This window comes from Neolamprologus multifasciatus, chromosome 11, assembly GCF_963576455.1.
Source record: "Neolamprologus multifasciatus chromosome 11, fNeoMul1.2, whole genome shotgun sequence".
In the NCBI taxonomy this organism is placed as follows: Eukaryota; Metazoa; Chordata; class Actinopteri; order Cichliformes; family Cichlidae; genus Neolamprologus; species Neolamprologus multifasciatus.
The window spans coordinates 4737855-4745305 of NC_140449.1; the positions used below are offsets into that span (position 1 = coordinate 4737855).

The following is a 7451-nucleotide window of genomic DNA, read 5'->3' on the forward strand; positions in this document are numbered from 1 at the left end:
TCTCAGGTTTGTCATTTAGTTCTCCCAGTTTAGGTTTCTTCAGTTGTTTTCTCATGCTTCGTTGTCTGTTCTGCCACTGTCACCTGTAAATAAACCCTCACTCATATCATCAGTCGGCTGCCTGCATTTTGGGTCCTCCTTTCCTCCACACCACACGGCTCACCCCGCCAGCCGTGACAAATACAAGGTTTACTTTAGCAAGACTTATGAGTTAATGTTACATTTAACTAAATTGTTATATATTTTTTGTGTCCAATATTGTCTCCATATGATTTTGTTTTTTGCAACATCTTGCAGAGAACATAGTCAAGGTGGCCAGGGTACCAGCTTAGTCAACCCTGAAAGACCATCCGTTCATCAAGAAATGACCAGGTGAAAAAGTCATAAACTAAACACTCTGCATGGAATTTAGGATGCAACTTTATATCTTACAATTCAATTCAATTCAATTCAATTTTATTTATATAGCGCCAAATCACAACAAATGTCGCCTCAAGGCGCTTCATAGATACAGAGAAAAGCCCAACAATCATATGACCCCCTATGAGCAAGCACTTTGGCGACAGTGGGAAGGAAAAACTCCCTTTTAACAGGAAGAAACCTCCGGCAGAACCAGGCTCAGGGAGGGGCGGCCATCTGCTGCGACCGGTTGGGGTCTTACCTGTTCTACACTCAGGGCTTGAATTACAACAACAGTCAATCACATAAAAAAATATACTTTTGGTAGTTCTGTGTCTCTGTCTCTCTCCTCCAAACCCAGATGGCTGCTGGTACTGAACCGGGTTCTGGTTCTGCTGGAGGTTTCTTCTTGTTAAAGGGGAGTTTTTCCTCTGCACTGTCACTTCATGCTGCTCAGTGTGAGGGATTGTTGAGGTTGAGTCCATATGTCCTGCGAACAACTGCTGGGCAATGACACCATGCAATCTTCTGGGTTTCCTTAGATAGAAAACCTGTGAACTGCACTTGTCCTTGGTCTTCACAGCTCACCTATTTACTGTTTATTGAATCAAAATGCTACAGTGACATGGATTCTACATTGTAACTGATGTGATGTTCTATAAAGTGGTTTTAATAAAAAAAGGCAAAAATTAGTTTGTTTCTTTATTCAATTTTTGAACAGTGATACTCAGTCAGTACATATTCAGTAAATGCACATTATTTACACGGCAGTGCACTACAGGCACAAATCTAGACCCCAGATAAAACATTATGGCATTATAGCAGTGACAACTCCTCCACAGTAGCAGGTGGGATTTTTCTTTTTTGAGGACGGCTCCTTTTACCTGTCACTACAGATGATCTGTTTATGTTTTGATCAAGAGCCCTTTTTTGGGCAGCTGAAGAGGAGAAGTCTATCTTACGGCCAACCACTGACTGTATCTTGGTCATATTACCCAGCAAAACCCAGTATGCAGGTTCATCTGTAACAGTCCTTGTGCCACAGATCAACACCTTTGCTTCTACATTAAACAGAAGAGCAGTGACATGGGTGCAGGTCTCGGCGACTCCGGCCTTACAGGTGCAGTGGGCGGCTTCAACCTTCCCTGTGATGCTCACAGTGACCCATTCAATTCAATTCAATTCAATTTTATTTATATAGCGCCAAATCACAACAAAAGTCGCCTCAAGGCGCTTCATAGATACAGAGAAAAACCCAACAATCATATGACCCCCTATGAGCAAGCACTTTGGCGACAGTGGGAAGGAAAAACTCCCTTTTAATAGGAAGAAACCTCCGGCAGAACCAGGCTCAGGGAGGGGCGGGGCCATCTGCTGCGACCGGTTGGGGTGAGAGAAGGAAGACAGGATAAAAGACATGCTGTGGAAGAGAGACAGAGGTTAATAACAGATATGATTCAACACAGAGAGGTCTGTTAATACATAGAGAGCAAGAAAGGTGACTGGAAAGGAAAAACTCAATGCATCATGGGAATCCCCCGGCAGCCTACATCTATTGCAGCATAACTAAGGGAGGATTCAGGGTCACCTGGTCCAGCCCTAACTATATGCTTTAGCAAAAAGGAAAGTTTTAAGCCTAATCTTAAAAGTAGAGATAGTGTCTGTCTCCCGAATCCAAACTGGAAGCTGGTTCCACAGAAGAGGGGCCTGAAAACTGAAGGCTCTCCCTCCCATTCTACTTTTAAATACTCTAGGAACAACAAGTAGGCCTGCAGAGCGGGAGCGAAGTGCTCTAATAGGGTGATATGGTACATTAAGGTCATTAAGATAACATGGGGCCTGATTATTTAAGACCTTGTATGTGAGGAGCAGGATTTTGAATTCAATTCTGGATTTAACAGGAAGCCAATGAAGGGAAGCCAAAACAGGAGAAATATGCTCTCTCTTTCTAGTCCCTGTCTGTACTCTTGCTGCAGCATTTTGGATTAACTGAAGGCTTTTCAGTGAGTTTTTTGGACATCCTGATAATAATGAATTGCAGTAGTCCAGCCTGGAAGTAATAAATGCATGAACTAATTTTTCAGCGTCACTCTGAGACAGGATATTTCTAATTTTAGAGATGTTGCGCAAATGGAAGAACGCAGTCTTACATATTTGTTTAATATGTGCGTTGAAGGACATATCCTGGTCAAAAATGACTCCAAGGTTCCTCACAGTGTTACTGGAGGCCAAGGTAATGCCATCCAGAGTAAGAATCTGGTTAGATACCATATTTCTAAGCTTTTCAGCGCCGAGTACAATGACCTCAGTTTTATCTGAGTTAAGAAGCAGAAAGTTAGTGGCCATCCAAGTCTTTATGTCTTTAAGACATTCCTGCAGTTTAACTAATTGGTGTGTGTTATCTGGCTTCATGGACAGATAGAGCTGGGTGTCATGTGTACTGCTAAAGGAGGCCGAGGAGTAACTAAACATCTGACACAATGAGCAAGAAAGTGCAGGAGGGACAGGTGAAGTAGCCATGGTGCTAACGAGTCGGCTACGAGCTAAGCTAAGCTAGCGAAACAGTACAGAGACAGTGAGTGAATACTTTGGCTATAAATTAGGTAGTGAGTACACAGAAAGTGTGCTTCAGATGAAGCACGTGAAGATTATACTCTGAAAAAAGAATGTTTTTAAAAGTTGTTAATTAAATTGCTAAGCAAATAAGCTACTCAGACACACCACTGTGTTTGAGCAGGAATAGGAAGTGATACTCTACCGCAGAGCGAGCGAACACCAAGTGACAGCGCCAACAAGAGTGCAGTCATTGCTGCAATGCCGGTTCATTCAGTCTTTGAGAGTGCAGTACCTGAAACAGACAAAGTTAATTTAAAGACAAGAACTATGAGCCAAGGCCGACATAAATGTGTTTAATCTACTTAATCATAAATGTAACAAAGTGTTTAGAAAGTTAGCGCATACATGTAATTTTTCATTTTTTTATGTGTCCATCTATAGAACGCTGCATGTTATAGTGTAAATCTGCCTGTTCTCTGTCAGAAACCTGCCTGCAGAAAATGAACCTAAAGGATGTAATGCAAGGATGTCATCACTTTAGAGATGGAGAAAGCATAAAGTGACAATTATGACTCACTTAATATGATAAGGAGATTCTGCAGATCATTAATCAATGTATAAAATTAAAATAAAATGTATTTTTAGTGACACAAGATACAAATATGGAAGCAAGATGTAAATTCGCTCAGTTTGGGGAAATTGTGCATAGCCTGCAAGGGCCTCAACTTCTCCATTCCCACAATCTGCAACAAATGGGCTGTCACGGCTTGTGAAGCGGACTCAGGCGCAGACCACTAGTTCCTTCAAACAAAAGTGAATTTATTTACAGTGATTCCCACAGGTGCAATATATATACAAAGGTGTGCGGGAAAAGGGTCGGGGTTCGGGGTCCAGGAGTGACAGGGGAAGGAGTCCAGGGTGGGGGCTTTCCATACACAGACGACCGCTCCTCTCTTCACCACCACTCGTCTTGCACACACTCAGTCGCAGTTGCTCAGGGTCCAGGGGAGATCTACACACATAAAGGGAGACAGTCAGCTTCCAGGTTCACAAGTACTCACGAGTTCAAAATAACAGGTTTGCAGGGTGACTGACGCTGATGGCTCAACGATCCAGCGACGAGTAGAGCAGACTCGCCATCTTAAGTAGTACTCTGATTCGTAATCAGCAGCAGGTGTGCTGATCATCCCCAGGTGCGTGGGCCAGGGGCGGGAGCCCATACTGAGCTCCGCCCCGGCAGGAGAAAGAGAGTGGGAGAGGACAAGAGAGAAAGAGAGCAGAGGCAAGAGAGGAGAACAAACAACACAAAACATAGCGCCTGACTGCTGTCAGCTGGCGAGGTGCGGGGACCATGACAGTACCCCCCCCTCAACGGGAGCCTCCCGGCGACCCACCAGGCTTGTCCGGATGCAGGCGGTGGAACTCCCGGAGCATGGGCTTGTCCAGAACGGCCGCTCACGGGACCCAGGAGCGTTCCTCCACGCCATAGCCCTTCCAGTCGACCAGGTACTGACAGCCACGCCCCCGGCGCCATGAGTCCATAATGCAAGTGATGGAGTAAGCTGGCAACCCGTCCACGAGCCGGGCGGGAGGAGGGGGCCTGGAAGGAGGGCACAGAGGACTGGACCGGACGGGTTTGATTTGTGAAACATGGAAAACATTATGGATTTTCATATTGCGAGGGAGTTTTAACTTCACAGAGACAGGGTTGACCAAGGCAGAGATTTCAAAAGGGCCGATGAAGTTAGGTGTAAGTTTTTTGGATTCGGTCCTGACAGGAACAAAGCGGGTAGAGAGCCACACCTTCTGGCCGACAGAATATTCGGGTGCTGGGGTTCGGTGCCGGTCTGCGATGCGTTTGTTGTTCTCCTTTGTGCGTAGCAGGGCCGCCTGAGTTGCCCGCCAAACTCGTCGGCACCTGCGCAGATGAGCCTGGACGGAGGGTACAGAGTGCTCACCTTCCACAGCAGGAAAAAGAGGAGGCTGATATCCCAAGGAAGCTTCGAATGGAGACCGGCCGGTGGCAGAGGCGGTCAAGCTGTTACGGGCGTACTCGATCCACGGCAACTCCTCACTCCAGATGGTTTGATTGGTGGAGGCAACGCAGCGCAGGGCGTGTCACGGGAGTGGAACGGACTCAGGCGCAGACAGAGGTAGCACTGTTCAAGACACTTATTTAATCACACGGTGCGCTATATACACGTGAAGGGGTGGGGGAAAACACCAGGGTCCCGGGGATCAACAGGCTGGGGACACACTTCTTCACACTCGCTCTGCTCCTCGTCCAAACAGTCTCCACACAAGCAGCTCACTCTCACTCACGGGGTCCAGGGGTCACAGAAGGGCTGATCCAGGTAACCTATTAACACAGACGAGGGTAAGTCGAAGGCAACACGGGAACGGGAGAACTGTAAGAAGCCAGGCGATACTAACGTGAGTTACTCAATATTCCAGCGACGAATAGCTCAGAGCCCCAGCCTTAAGAGCCAGAGAACTGCAATCACTTGATCAGCAGCAGGTGCGTGGCCAAGGGCAGGAGCCCAGTCAGAGCTCCGCCCAGGCAGACAGGTAGGAGAGAGAGAGAGAGCGTGAGAGAACAACAACACTTGTGGCCACACTGGGCTGGCCGGGGAGGCACAGGGACCATGACAGTACCCCCCCCTCAACGGGAGCCTCCCGGCGACCCACCAGGCTTACCCGGGTGCAGGCGGTGGAAGTCCCGGACCAGACCCCCACCAACGATAGCCGACCGGGGCACCCAGGAACGTTCCTCGAGCCCGTAGCCCTCCCAGTCAACCAGGTACTGAAACCCCCGACCCCGGCGACGGGAGTCCAAGATGCGCGAGACCGCGTAAACCAGCTGGCCACCCACGAGCCGGGGGGGTGGCGGGGGCCTGGAAGGAGGGCACAACGGGCTGGAGACCACTGGTTTGACCTGAGAGACATGGAATACATCATGAATACGCATATTGCGTGGCAGCGCCAAGCGGACGGATGCAGGGTTGATCACAGCACTGATTTCAAACGGGCCGATGAAGTTGGGGGTGAGTTTCTTAGATTCGGCACGTAAGGGCACGAATCGAGTGGAGAGCCACACCTTCTGCCCCACCGCATACTCAGGGGCGGCCGTCCGGTGGCGATCCGCAAGAGCCTTATTCCGTTCCTTCGTCCGGAGTAAAGCCGCCCGAGTGGCCCGCCAGGCCCTGCGACACCTGCGGAGGTGATGCTGGACAGACGGAACAGTGTGCTCACCTTCAACCAAGGGAAACAGAGGTGGCTGGTATCCCAGAGATGCCTCAAAGGGTGACACGCCGGTAGCAGAGGATGTGTGACTGTTGTGAGCATACTCTATCCATGACAGGTGTTCGCTCCAGATGGCCTGGTTATGCGAGGCGACACAGCGGAGGGCGGCCTCCAACTCTTGGTTTATGCGCTCCGTTTGGCCATTGCTTTGCGGGTGGAAGCCAGAGGAGAGGCTCACCTTGGCTCCTATGGCGGAGCAGAACTCCCTCCACACCCGCGACGTGAACTGAGGGCCCCGGTCCGAGACAACGTCCTCAGGGATGCCATGGAGCCGGAAAACATGTGTGGTGAGGAGTCGGGCAGTCTCCAAGGCTGTAGGGAGCTTAGGAAGCGCAATGAAATGGGCAGCTTTGGAGAAACGGTCAACGATGGTCAATATTGTAGTGTTACCTGCAGACGGTGGCAGACCGGTGACGAAATCCAGAGAAATGTGGGACCAGGGTCGGCTGGGCGTGGAGAGCGGCTGCAGACGTCCAGACGGGTGTTGATTGGAGTGCTTATTTTGAGCACAAGTGGTGCAGGCGGTTACGTACTCCCGTGAGTCTTTAACGAGGGCGGGCCACCAGAAATACCTGCGCAGGAATGCAGTGGTGCGGTTAACTCCTGGATGGCAGGAAAAACGGGCCGTGTGAGCCCACTGGAGCACTCGGGACCGGACAGCCGCCGGAACAAAGAGTCGATCAGGGGGGCCCGTGCCAGGATCAGGGTCGGTTTCTTGTGCCTCCCGGACGAGCTCTTCGATCTCCCACGTAACGGCTCCAATAATACACGAAGTAGGCAGAACAGATCCAGGGTCGGACTCCTCTCCGACTGGGGCAAATTGCCGGGAAAGAGCGTCCGGTTTAACGTTACGGGAGCCTGGCCTGTAAGTGATGGTGAAATCAAACCGGGTGAAAAACAAAGCCCACCTGGCCTGCCGTGAGTTGAGCCGTTTCGCCGAGCGGATGTACTCGAGGTTTTTATGATCAGTCCATACAATGAACGGCTGTGCGGCCCCCTCCAGCCAGTGTCTCCACTGCTCCAGAGCCAGCTTTACGGCCAGAAGTTCGCGGTCTCCGATGTCATAATTCCTCTCGGCTGGGGAAAGACGACGAGAGAAAAAGGCACAGGGGTGGAGCTTACCCTCGAACTGTTGGGAGAGCACGGCCCCTACTCCAGACTCCGATGCATCCACCTCCACAACAAACTGCAGG

At 49.9% G+C, this 7451-nt stretch overlaps 1 long non-coding RNA gene across 1 annotated transcript; it reads left to right on the forward strand.

Moving 5' to 3' along the window:
- The first annotated feature begins 295 nt into the window (after nt 1-295).
- LOC146507646 (uncharacterized) lies at nt 296-1848 on the forward strand. The gene is made up of 2 exons (XR_014876668.1): nt 296-372; nt 761-1848. It is a non-coding gene; the product is annotated as an uncharacterized LOC146507646 (long non-coding RNA).
- The last annotated feature ends 5603 nt before the right edge of the window (nt 1849-7451 follow it).